This window comes from Schistocerca cancellata, chromosome 1 (genome assembly GCF_023864275.1).
Source record: "Schistocerca cancellata isolate TAMUIC-IGC-003103 chromosome 1, iqSchCanc2.1, whole genome shotgun sequence".
In the NCBI taxonomy this organism is placed as follows: Eukaryota; Metazoa; Arthropoda; class Insecta; order Orthoptera; family Acrididae; genus Schistocerca; species Schistocerca cancellata.
The window spans coordinates 1265737720-1265751937 of record NC_064626.1 but is presented as its reverse complement, the minus strand read 5'-3'; positions in this window follow the sequence as shown (position 1 = coordinate 1265751937).

Sequence of the window (14218 nt, the reverse complement as noted above, 5' to 3'; positions counted from 1 at the left end):
AGCAAGTAAAGCTTGAAAGGTCTCTGTTCGATTCCTTTCATGTTAATTTCTTAAATCTGTTGTCATTTACGGCATAAATTCGTCTTCTAAATTTACTGTGGTGTTTCTGACTATCTGGGAGGCGACTGAGCAGTGAAACGTGTTACTTTTACACATAAACGAGAACGATCTGTCACACTACTACACTTTAAAACACAATTCATATGTAATTCATGTCGCACAGTCTCATACGGAACCTACATCCGATTTCTTTTATATACTGTATATGATAAGATACTGTCATCCCCCTTCCCTTCTGTGTGAGAGGATGAATGAGCAAATGTATTTCTAGTTGCATGCTTGATGGTAGCAGACAAGCCTGTCTGCTAGAGAACAGTAGGACCAACGTCGGAACAGGTAGCTACGCTTTCTAGAAGCAAAGAGGTTTCTATTCTTAGTATGGTCCTGTCCGTCCCTTGTCATGTTGGTATAGGGAGCTGCCTCTCTGGTCACTTCCGTTCGTATTTGTGAAGCACGCTCGATAGGAGCCCAGGTCAGTCTGTCCGTGGCGAGCGTCTAAAGTGGTGAGATCTCCGGCCAAGCGCGTCTCTGCTAAGTCCGTAAGACAATGGATTTCTTAAGTTCAGCCTAACTGAAAATTTAATCACCTTTATTTCGGATTTAGCTCTAAATTATCTAATGTTATCTTAAATTGCAACGCAGTGTAATTCGAGTGTGAAGTTCAGAATATCTTCCGGTAGTTGCTTTGTCACTACTTTGATAGTAAAGTGGAACCACTTGTTGATCAGTAACTCTAACTAAGATCATCAATCTTAAATGCGAATGTGCGTGTAATTATAACGTCTCGTCTTGACAATATTTTTCAATATAGCAACTTTTCTTTATGTTCAACCCACATGGGGTGTACTTTGTGAGACCAGTACCACGTGCTTATACAATTGTTTGACCCATCAGCTTAATAGTAAGACGATAGCAACCAGTTCGAGGTTTTTCTTTTGTAAATTGCGTTTCGATGTAATTTATTTTAATTATCGAAATTATTGTGGAGTTACACTCTTTGTGTAAACCAAGTTGACCACGTGAAGCATGTGGTGTAAGCATCAAAGTAGACCTCAGCTATTCTTTTCGGGAAGATTTCACAGAGAGTTATTATGAATTTAGTATACTAGTGTGTGGTAATTTCATGACGGACAGGATTGCGCTACGAACATAACTTCTTTGAGTGAAAATTGAAGCGGTTGGTTGTGGTTAATTTTCTCTTTTATATGTTTCAACGTTCTTCGTGTGTTATTTTATGAACGCAGTGTTGTATGTAGTCTCGCAATCTTGGCTCCCTATTTGATGTGTTCCGTAAGATTACAAACTCACGTTTTCACAATCCTAAATAAGGCACCAGTTTAGTTATGAATAAAGTTTAATATGCTGAAATTTCAATGATCAATGTTAAAATAAATTTCCAAATATAAACTGATTTATTTCTTTTTATTTAAATTCTCTTTTTCATGGTTGTCGTATGACTATTAAAATATTATAATTAATGTTAGTCTGGTTGGGAATTTGGTAAGCTAGACTGGATACCTGGTGAAACAGTTGCGCAGTAATGCAAGGTTAACTTCCCCAGACAGCTCACAGCTGTTAAACCGCTTTTATTGTCTATCACAACCGCTTTCATAACAAATTAATGCAACAACGTTACAAGATATATAGAAGTTTTCACTCAGGAAGTGTCCATCCGCTAATCGCTGGGTTAACCTGATACCGGAAAACATGTTATGTAACTTCTAGGGGCGCGTAGTGCGTTAGTTTCCAGTACAGCTTTCTTCAGTCAAAGAACATCAATCATTTTCTAACAGATCATTTGTGTAAAGTGGAATTCAGAAGAAAGAAATATGCTACAAGGTAAATAGAAATGTCTTCTGTAAGATGAACAATAATATCTGGGCCATTGCATTATGATGTTCATTTTTCCTGCTTCGTTCTTATGTTATCGGTTGTGTACAAAATTTCAAAAGGATTGCAGCGTAAGTAAAGGCATGACATGACATGACATGACATGACATGACATCACTAAAAGTAGGAAAACAAAGACATCTTGCAAATCTGTAGATTGAAGGCGCTGGCCGCAATGGTCGTGGGAGAAGAGGAAGAGGGAGAATCAGAGAAACGCGATAGAAAACGGCTCATAAAGGGAGGAGGAAATGAAGAGGCGTAAATGACACAGAACAAGAACCGAAGAAATATCATAAAGGAAGGGTGGATATATTTACTTTACGTTACACAGAGAGAAACTGGCAATAAGCATTAATGTTTTATCGGTAAGTTACGAGGATGACACAGGCAATCACTTCGGATGTTTCTTAATTGGACACTGAATTGTGTGCAGAGTGCAGGACAGCTTTTTCCAGAGGAGTTCAGCAGAAACAGAGGAGTTACGAAAAGTTTTGGTTAATGGGTGGATTCTTTTTTCCATCAGTCTTCTGACTGGTTTGATGAGGCCCGCCACGAATTCCTCTCATGTTCAAACCTCCTCATCTCAGAGTAACAATTGCGACGTACATCCTCATTTTTTTGCTGGATGTATTCCAATCTCTGTCTTCCTCTACAGTTCCCTCTAGTACCTTGCAAGTCATTCCCTCATGTCTTAACAGATGTCGTATCACCCAGTCACATCTCCTTATCGGAGTTTTCCACATACTCCTTTTCTCTCCGATCGCTTGACACAGCTTATATATTTGATAAATCAGACCTGGTGTCACGATTTTGACGACAAGTATTTGATCCCTGACGTGAAGTAGGCACACAGCTTGTCTCGTCGCAGCCAGCTTATCTTTGCATATGAATCATTGCCATCGTCAAGCAGGATATTGAAAATGTAAAGTGCTGAATCGTTCATAGATATTTCCTACCGTCTAGTTTTCACTATCGCGAAATTTTAAAGGGACGTTAGGCCAAAACAATATCAATGTGTAAACCACATCTACAAGAAACATGCATAAATAAGAACTCAATGGAAGAGGTAGTTGAATCGTAAGAGACATCACCATGTGGGAAAAGTTGCAAAAGACTCGTTCGAACACTCTGGAATTATTTGCATTAACTTTCTTTCAACAAATTTCAGTGATAACGTTAATAATGGAAGATTTAAATACATCATAGTTATCCCCTTCAAATATTCCGCACCATGAGATTAAGGGTCGGAGTGAGGTCAGAAACTTATCATTATATGATTTTTGTTTTTCAGAGTTTCACGAAGTCGATAAAGGAGAATGTTGAGACTCTTCATTTAAAAATTGCGATGCGCATTCCGTTCATCTATGTAAACTATCTTTCCTCCAACTCACCTGATAGCCGTACCCCATTAGTTCTCGTTCTTCTCCGAACCAAGCAATTCCTCCTCTACGTTAGATTGCTTTTGCGCTGCTCCAAAACTTTTGTCTTGGATCTCGTTACTCACCATAATGTAATGAGCCAGATACTTAACACAATATCAGTGCAAGTCAGTTACACTTATTTCCACGGTACGATGGCGAATTCACTGCGAATCGCCACGCCAAAATTTTTCGATGTGGACGACTTTTCTCAATTACGCCCAGCAGTGCACTGAAAGATGTAGTACGTAGCAAGTTGAAAAAACTCCGTCCTGATTCCACGCTTTCCATTCGAATCAGAGGGGGAAAGAACGTTGTCCGTCCAATTCTGAAGCCATCTAGCTGTTCCTTTGTTCGATTTCGTTCCGTCCCGATGCGATATCCCATTCAATTACGATCCGAGCCGAGAGTGGGTAGAGGGAAGGGCTAAGAGCGCCAGCATTAAAAGCGAAACTAGGCGAGGCGCGCCTCTACAGCTCCAGAGTGTGACGTCAATAGTGGCAGTGGCCTGCTGGCCTGGAAACATCACACCTGAGAGACCCCTGTGGAGCATGAAGCCCTAGGGAAACGAGTGACAATGCTTACGTTTCATCATGATCAAAACGAGTAAATTGAGAGTAATCTTCTCCGCACAATATACAATTCCTTGTCCTCCTAAGAAAAAATAAAATTTCTCGAATTTTTCGATAAACGACAATTTTTCCTAAAAAGACTAAACTCTTCTATCATTTGACTGTTCTTTTTTTACGTCCCCTCGCACACTATCGAAATTTCGGTTCTGTGTTCAATTTCAAATGATTCGTTATTATCCTAAGGAAATTCATTTGCAACATCCGCCCATGTCAACACCACCTTCATGGAATGTCAAACCAGTACAAGGCCCCAGTTCAACTTAAGTTCTTTTCATAACTTAAAATCGTGTAGTAACAGACATATTTCACTGTGGACACAGCTTGACGTGAAAGAATCGTAAAACATATTACATTTCCAATTGAATTTTTGTTAAATTGGGAACTACGTATCAAAATGTTGAACATGATGTTTTCGACCTGTGATACGACATCCACAGGATAATAATGAATCACATTAGCATGGATAGACTTGAAGATGCAATAGAATCCAACTGGAAAAGAAATGCGTAAAATAACGAAATTGTGGCCATTTACACACTTCTTCGACAAATCTGATCAGGGACTAAACGATAACTGTTGACTACATCTGAGATGTAATGACTTAAAGTTTTGGGTTTTGTGCTAATTTTTGGCCATTATCTTCTTTGTTGAAGTTTTCAGCGTCAAATGAGCTCAATACATTTCAGCTGATCTCCTAGTACGTAAAGTATCAGGCAATTTGCACACATCTCTTCTTCTCTGCAGCTAATGCACTGCAACCCAATGGCCGTTTTTACTTAAGCTGAGATGCGGATGTATTTTAGCACGCGGCAAAATAATTATTTGGTGTGACTCTTTGGTCTAGGCCTTTATTGAAGTATATATTTTATAAAAATGTTTTATAGTGTTTCAAAGTGCTTCTCCACAAACTTTTCCACATTTAATTTTCTTTATGTCAAAATTGTTAATTTAGTTTAATTTTTTTAAATTTTGGTACCAACTTTATACTTAAAAAATCATTTGTGTTGGTGTTAGTGGTAACGAGGACATTCTTCTAACTCCTCTGTAAACAGCAACCTAAATTAGATTCTCACGCCATATGTCTTAATGACGTATAAGAACATGTATTGTCACAAGCTTGACGAATCTACACTCCTGGAAATTGAAATAAGAACACCGTGAATTCATTGTCCCAGGAAGGGGAAACTTTATTGACACATTCCTGGGGTCAGATACATCACATGATCACACTGACAGAACCACAGGCACATAGACACAGGCAACAGAGCATGCACAATGTCGGCACTAGTACAGTGTATATCCACCTTTCGCAGCAATGCATGCTGCTATCTCCTGTGGAGACGATCGTAGAGATGCTGGATGTAGTCCTGTGGAACGGCCTGATATGCCATTTCCACCTGGTGCCTCAGTTGGACCAGCGTTCGTGCTGGACGTGCAGACCGCGTGAGACGACGCTTCATCCAGTCCCAAACATGCTCAATGGGGGACAGATCCGGAGATCTTGCTGGCCAGGGTAGTTGACTTACACCTTCTAGAGCACGTTGGGTGGCACGGAATACATGCGGACGTGCATTGTCCTGTTGGAACAGCAAGTTCCCTTGCCGGTCTAGGAATGGTAGAACGATGGGTTCGATGACGGTTTGGATGTACCGTGCACTATTCAGTGTCCCCTCGACGATCACCAGTGGTGTACGGCCAGTGTAGGAGATCGCTCCCCACACAATGATGCCGGGTGTTGGTCCGGTGTGCCTCGGTCGTATGCAGTCCTGATTGTGGCGCTCACCTGCACGGCGCCAAACACGCATACGACCATCATTGGCACCAAGGCAGAAGCGACTCTCATCGCTGAAGACGACACGTCTCCATTCGTCCCTCCATTCACGCCTGTCGCGACACCACTGGAGGCGGGCTGCACGATGTTGGGGCGTGAGCGGAAGACGGCCTAACGGTGTGCGGGACCGTAGCCCAGCTTCATGGAGACGGTTGCGAATGGTCCTCGCCGATACCCCAGCAGCAACAGTGTCCCTATTTGCTGGGAAGTGGCGGTGCGGTCCCCTACGGCACTGCGTAGGATCCTACGGTCTTGGCGTGCATCCGTGCGTCGCTGCGGTCCGGTCCCAGGTCGATGGGCACGTGCACCTTCCGCCGACCACTGGCGACAACATCGATGTACTGTGGAGACCTCACGCCCCACGTGATGAGCAATTCGGCGGTACGTCCACCCGGCCTCCCGCATGCCCACTATACGTCCTCGCTCAAAGTGCGTCAACTGCACATACGGTTCACGTCCACACTGTCGCGGCATGCTACCAGTGTTAAAGACTGCGATGGAGCTCCGTATGCCACGACAAACTGGCTGACACTGACGGCGGCGGTGCACAAATGCTGCGCAGCTAGCGCCATTCGACGGCCAACACCGCAGTTCCTGGTGTGTCCGCTGTGCCGTGCGTGTGATCATTGCTTGTACAGCCCTCTCGCAGTGTCCGGAGCAAGTATGGTGGGTCTGACACACCGGTGTCAATGTGTTCTTTTTTCCATTTCCAGGAGTGTATATGACTCGATTTAAATGATATGTTGTGCAACTTTGTCACTACTATTGTGCAATGTGATTGTAGTTTCCATCTTTCAAATGCTGACTCATTGCATTCCTTTAACAACCTACATTAGGATTCAGCTCACTCAGCCATGGGGTGGAATGGCGGACAAAACGGGTTAACGGTAACAGCATTATTCACAGTTCAACGTATACTACAGTTTATTTAACAAAACAGGCAGCAAAATGTTGCTAGACATGACACCACTGCAGCTTAGTGAATCAGTGAGGCGATAGTGACGAATTATTGCCAGAAAATCTTACTGCTATTGTTTGGATTAATTCTCATAAACTGTAGATATTTCTCCTTGAAATTCAGAACCATTTACAGCTGTTAACCTGGTAAATTTAACAAATGTAACAGCAAACAAAAATCAGAATCATAAATAATAATTAGATTATTGCAGCGAAATAGCCATGCAACTTCAAAGTACATTTATAATAATATACGAAACTATAAATGTTACGTATTGTGGTTTGCATAGTCATTTATTGACCGCGTCCTTTTGGTACAGAGTACTAGATGGTAGCGTTCACATATTCGATGACACAGGTTACACTCACACATTCCGTCTGGTTCATTTCATTGTTGCAAAGAAGATGGTGGAAACCATCGATTGCCGTTCTGGTGATCACGTCTCTCATCTCTAAGTTTTCCTTTCCCCATGTTCGCGCTTTATGAAGCAATGGTATTGGGTCGCATCAGGTTTATCTCCAGTGACTATGGATTTCCTCGCTAGTAGGTGCACAACTCTGGATAGTGTCGTTTTGGACTCACAGATTTCTTTCTTATGTAGGTCGTCTTTACTCTCTCTAGTGTCGTTAGTTTTTCACTCTGATATGTAGTCCGATGACAACTATGCCGTACGCCAGTACGAGGGAGATTTTAGCCCTGAATAGTGGCATTGATATCTGTAAACCGAGAAATATAGTGTGTTCTATTTCATGGATAGTCAGTATTGCTTGCATTGCTTTTTCTGTTACATGTGTCGTGAAACATCTTACATTTGAATCTTCCTGACAGATTAAAACTGTGTGCGGGACCCAGATTCGAGCTCGGGACATTTGCCTTTCGTGGGTAAGTGCTCTACCAACTGAGAAACCCAAGCACGACTCACAACCCGTCCTCGCAGGTTTAATTCTGCCAGTGCCTCGTCTCCTTCTTTCCAAACTTCTCATTGTGGCATCTTACACGTGTTTGTATAGTGACCCGTAGATACTTGAAGTCAGGTACGATTTTCAGTTTTATCTCCAGCATGAAGATCTCACCTGATGAAGGTGCTGTTTCTCTGTTTGTTAAATCATCATTTCTGTTTTTGCCACATTTATCTCGCAGCATCAATCTCCCATATCGTTTATTGCTTCTTGTAGCTTGACATTGTTCTTTGACCCTATAGCAAAATCGTCTGCATGAGCGTATGACATTACACACTCTCTCTCTCTCTGGGGTATTCTTATTATTTTTTCCGTTGCAAGGCTAAGTGACAGAGGACTCATTACGTCTCCCTGAAGTACTCCGTTTGAGTGGAGTATCGGCTCCAGTAGGGAGAGATCGTCTGACATCTTTATTTCGTTCCCTTTGCACTATTGCATTTCTGATTTGTATCCATATGATGTTTTCACTTAGAGTTTCCTCTAGCGTTTTGACAGTAGCCTTCTGTTTATAAAGTCATCTACATCTACATGGATACTTCGCAAATCACATTTAAGTGTCTGGCAGATGGTTCATCGAACCACCTTCACAATTCCCCATTATTCCAATCTCGTATAGCGGGCGGAATGAATGAACAACTAAATCTTTCCGTACGAGCTCTGATTTCCCTTATCTTATCTTGGTGATCGTTCCTTCCTATGTAAGTCGGTGTTAACAAAATATTTTCGCATTCGGAGGAGAAAGTTTGTGATTGAAATTTTCGTGACAAGATTCTGTCGCAACGAAAAACGCCTTTCTTTTTATGATGTCCATCCCAAATCCTATGTCATTTCTTGACACTCTCTCCCATATTTCCCTATAATACAAAACGTGCTGCCTTTCTTTGAACTTTTTCGATATACTCCCTCAGTCCTATCTGGTAAGGATTCCACACCACGTAGCAGTATGCTAAAAGAGGACGGACAAGCGTAACATATGTCTCCTTAGTAGGTCTGTTACATTTTCTAAGTGTCCTGCCAATATAACGCAGTCTTTGGTTTTCCCTCCCAACATTTTCTATGTGTTCCTTTCAATTTATGTTGTTCGTAATAGTAATACCTAGGTATTTGGTTGAATTTACGGCTTTTCGATTAGACTGATTTATCGTGTAACCGAAGTTTAACGAGTTCCTTTTAGCACTCATGTGGATGACCTAACACTTTTCGTTATTTAAGGACAACTGCCACTTTTCGCACCATTCTGATATCTTTTGTAAATCGTCTTGCAGTTTGTTTTCATCTTCTGATGACTGTCTTAGTCGATAAATGACAGCGTCATCTGCAAACAACCGAAGACAACTGTTCAGATTGTCTCCCAAATCGTTTATATAGATAAGGAACGGCAAGGAGCCTATAACACTACCTTAGGGAACACCAGAAATCACTTCTGTTTTACTCTATGACTTGTCGTCAGTTGCTTCGAACTGTGAGCTCTCTGATAGGAAATCACAAATCCATTCACATAACTGAGACGATATTCCATAAGCACGTAATTTTACTACGAGCCGCTTGTGTAGTACAGTGTCAAAAGGCTTCCGGAAATCCAGAAATACGGAATCGATATGAAATACCTTGTCAACAGAACACTGCACTTCATGTGAATAAAGGGCTAGTTGTATTTGACAAGAACGATGTTTCCTAAACCCATGATGACTGTGTGTCAATAGACCATTTTCTTCGAGGTAATTCATTATGTTCGAACAGAATGTATGTTCTGAAATCCTGCTGCATATCGACGCTAGCGATATGGGCCTGTAATTTAGTGGACTACTCCTACTAACATTCTTGAATATTGGTGTGACCTGTCCAAACTTCGAGTCCTTGGGTACGGATCTTTCGGCGAGCGAACGGTTGTATATGACTGTTAAGTATGGAGCTAATGCATCAGCATACTCTGAAAGTAATCTAATTGGTATATAATCTGGACCAGAATAGTTGCTTTTATTAAGTGATTTAAATTGCTTCACTACTCAGAGGATATTTACTTCTACGTTACTCATGTTGGCAGCTGTTCTCGATTCGAATTGCAGGCCTTAGTGGCCGAGCGGAATAGCCGGCACGGTAGCTCAGCGTGTTCGGTCAGAGAGCTGGTTGGCGTCTGTAATAAAAACACTGAGTCGACAGATCAACAAACGAACTTTAACGGATGTCATGTGACGTCCGCAACGAACAAACACAACGATCAACAACGACCCTTCTATACACTAGCCAAGATTAATCAAGATCGTTTAATTACACCTGGGAATAAGTCGGCCGGTGTAGTCGAGCGGTTCTAGGCACTCCAGTCTGGAGCCGCGCGACCGTACTGTGGGGCAGCGGGTGGAATTATTTGGTTTATTATATATGTTCCTATTATTTACGCTGTCTTTTGCCGTTCTCAACACTGGCTCTCGAACTACAATATAGACAACCACAAAGTGATTAGCAAAACGTAAAGCCTGTAATTAGAATTCCTAGTGCCCACTTCATCTGAGAAATACACTTATAGCTACAGCTTATAGCTCTGAGGAATTAGGAGATTGTCTGGGATTCATAATCAAAAACGATCGTGAAAGACGTTCTATATGTTCTGAAAGTCACAGATGAAAAAAAAAAAAATCCACACAATCCAACTACCAGAGCAGTTCAGAGTCTAATGCGCTGATACAACTATAACTGTTCAAATTAAATGTATAAGTGAATGCTCGCCATAATTTGATGATAATGTTCATCAAACGCCACGCTAAATAATGGTAGAATGTCTGTCCCGCGACGGCACATGAAAATACGACATACGCAAACTGAAGACAGATCATTAAAATCATTCCCGAATTAACACTTCACTCCAAAACGATTTCATGGTTACGCGTATCCCGAGTAACTTAATACGTCATCCGAGGCTGTTTATAGCAATGATACCGACGCGACGCGACTCCCGACACAGATGGTGTGCTATTCAGCTTCTGGAGAGAACTGGGGCCTTGCTTCCTCGCACAGCGTTCTTATATATAAAGCGGTGGTGCGGACGGGTAAGGAAACGCCTGATCAAATCGGCACTCCCAACTAGCCGCTGGGCTAGTATTGCACAACTTTAAGTCATTGAATAAATCATAGCTCCTTTTGCTGAAGGCCGATGAAGCTCTCAATTTAAATGTGCATTCAGCGAACAGGTAAGTAATCATAATAAAAATCTGACGTGGCTAAGTAAAATATTTTGGGCGAGAGAATTAATTTAATTACACTACATGCAGTAGACGAGCTCTGAACTTGCCCTTTGGAGATACGCTATCGCTATAGTTTTATAGTTATTCAATTGAAACTTCTCGCATCTTTATGATTACAGCGGATCTCCCTTCTACTTAAATTTCAACATCCTAGCCTTATTTATTAGCCTACTTAATCTATCTTGCTTCCTTAATTTTTAAGAAAAAAACCAGAAAATCATGAATTTCAACTAAAATTTTAATTAGTGAGACCCAGAATACTGTTTCTACTAAATTATTATGAAAAAGGAATCTAAATATAAATTTTTAAGTCTCTAGCTCTTGTCTGTTGCCCCAATGATTTTTACAGAAAAATGTCCAAATTTCGAAAATGGTTAAAGTTATTGAACTGACATTCAACACATTTTGATTTAGTATTACTCCTGACACGCTAGAATCGTTTCAGGTTATTTACTTGATTTTTAAAGTATTGCGTAACATTTATGACGACATAACTAGTTACAGCGGACTAGGCTGTCACACAATGGAACTACTGATGAGAATTTTATAGGGCATGAGTAGGCTGCTTCCCTACATCACCCTCTACTTAATTTTTTTTGAATGTTAATGAATGAAAAAGAAATTAATTCCAAAAAGGGAAGCAAGAGTACAGCTTAACTCCCTATTAAAATTAAAATTGAAATATAAACATATAGAAATATTAAAAGGAAAACTGATTACCTACTTTAACTATTTAAATTTTGGGCATGTTCACTGCCTCTTAAGCAATATTATCTCTCAAAATTTAAGCAAATCAATGGAACCCTTTGGCATACATATTGCCTTAGACAAACAAACACATAAAATATGTAAAATTATGAAAATCTTAAATACATTAAATACATTTTTACATACACAAATTCAAAGAAAATAACACAGTTATTCATAATACATAAACAGATGATTATATCATAGCAGCCTTTTCTAAACCTGAAAGAGAATTTCACAAGTCATTTTTACACACGTGGTTGTAGCCGCTTTGGCTGGCGTTCTACACTTCCATTCACAAGGGTAGAGGAGGGGAAGTTGCTATGGTGTGCGTCCTTCACGTTCACTCTAAATTACATGGGGAAAGGGGAGGGGTCACTGTGAGTTGTGTCCAGGTCACTCCACGCTTTCACGCAGCTACCAGGCTGCCATTATCTGGTTTGTCCTGTAGAACAATCAAAAAGAGTGCCTCAGACTCTGTTCACTTAATATCTAAGGGTGGGTCACAATGAGATGGGGATATATACATTTTATCCTTCAATATGTTACTGGAACAAAGTTAACAGAACTTTCTCAATTTTACTCTCGCAGTTACTTAACTGTCATAAAATCGGTAAACAAATGGTTCAAAACGCCGTTAGTCGCGTACTAGAGAAAATTTCTGCTCAAGGCATACAATCATGAATCCTATTTAATTTCAATTTATTATTTCTGGGCCGGAACACTGAACCAATGCTCGGTACATTCCTGACAAATCTGTATTTTATTTACTTAACTGACTCATCTTCGATTACCTTATTCTTAGAGATAGTATGAGTATATTTGATTAGTAATTGTCTTCTCAGCTTCTTTGTACATGTGAGTAACTTGTGGTAATAGTATAGTTCTGAGTGTTCAAATCACACTACGTTTAGTTGACTACTAAATCCATTTATTGGCCATCTGCTTCTGTGTCAGTTCCACATCTGCAATTATGTACTTACTTCATCGAAGTGTATTTGTGCTGAGCTATAAATAATGTTTCACGTCTGCCATTATTTACTTACTTACTTTGTTAGTGTATGAACTTATTTAACACTCACTCTATTAACATTTAACGCATAGGATAGCACATTATTTTCATATCTATAGTGTATTGCAGCTGATCAGTTTGCTCACGTGGCAATCCATTTCCACTCGATTGGACGCTGAAACCACAGGTAGTCTCTCTCGACCTACCACTAAAATGCATTATGTAATTATGGACGAGCGTAATGCTAAATTCCTTAAACCTATAGGACACCATGAGCTGCTCTGTCTCATCTAACATAAGGGTACCTATGGTCGCATTCACGCCTCCAACTCATAACCTCAATACGTGTAGGTGTGTTCTGTCACACACTACACCAAAATAATGGCCAGCTGCAACCTTATAAATACTTCAGGGACGTGTCTTTCACGTCTCAACCACAAACACTGTTCAATTATATTACACTGCCATTCCTTGCTACACAAGGCGAGTTCATTTTTACAACTTATCTGCATATTTTTCATAACACTAAGCAATCTCTTTTACTATTAACTAGTTAGCTCTACAGCATACAATAGGTTTCACTGCCACTTCAGATCCTGCTTGTACACGAATTCGTATATCTTTTTGAAATATTATTGTTGGTGGACCATTTCAAGTAAAACAACACTTTGTACTTACAATATTACCAAGGTTCTATACATAATTGTTACTCAAATACATTTGTATCTTAATTACGTCATACTTCTCTATTGTTTATGTCACTGTTAGGTTTGTCACATTAGGTATTTCCTTTTTTTTTCACTAATCGGTGGATAGAATGGTTACAGAACTCATGGCTTGATAGTCATGACGGAAAATTTTTGTATATGGGAGTAAGAGCCGAAATTTTGGTGGATCGGAAAGATGAAGAATGAGTGAGACCTGAAATGGAAAGAATATCTCACACAGCTGAGACTGCACAGCTGCCTCACTGTATAGAGGTTACAGAACAACCTTCTCCCTACAGAATTCATTAGTTTATTATTGGCTTGATAAACATAACGGAAGATTTTGGTTTTTGAGAGTAAAGGCCGAAATTATGGTGAATACAAAAGATGAAGAATGAGTGAGACCTGAAAAGGAAGGAAGATCTCTCACAGCTGGAACTGCACAGCTGCCTCACTGTATAGAGGTTACAGAACAACTTTCTCCCTACAGAATTCATTAGTTTATTATTGGCTTGATAACCATAACGGAAGATTTTAGTATTTGAGAGTAAAAGCCGAAATTTTGGTGAATAGAAAAGATGAACAATGAGTGAGACCTGAAAAGGAAAGAAGATCTCACACAGCTGGGACTGCACAGCTGCCACACTGTGTAGAGGTTACAGAACAACCTCCTCCCTACAGCATTCATTAGTTTCAGAAAATGTTCGTGTTGGAAAGAAGGAGTCGAAGTTTTTGTAGATAGTAAAGATGAAGAATGAGTGAGAC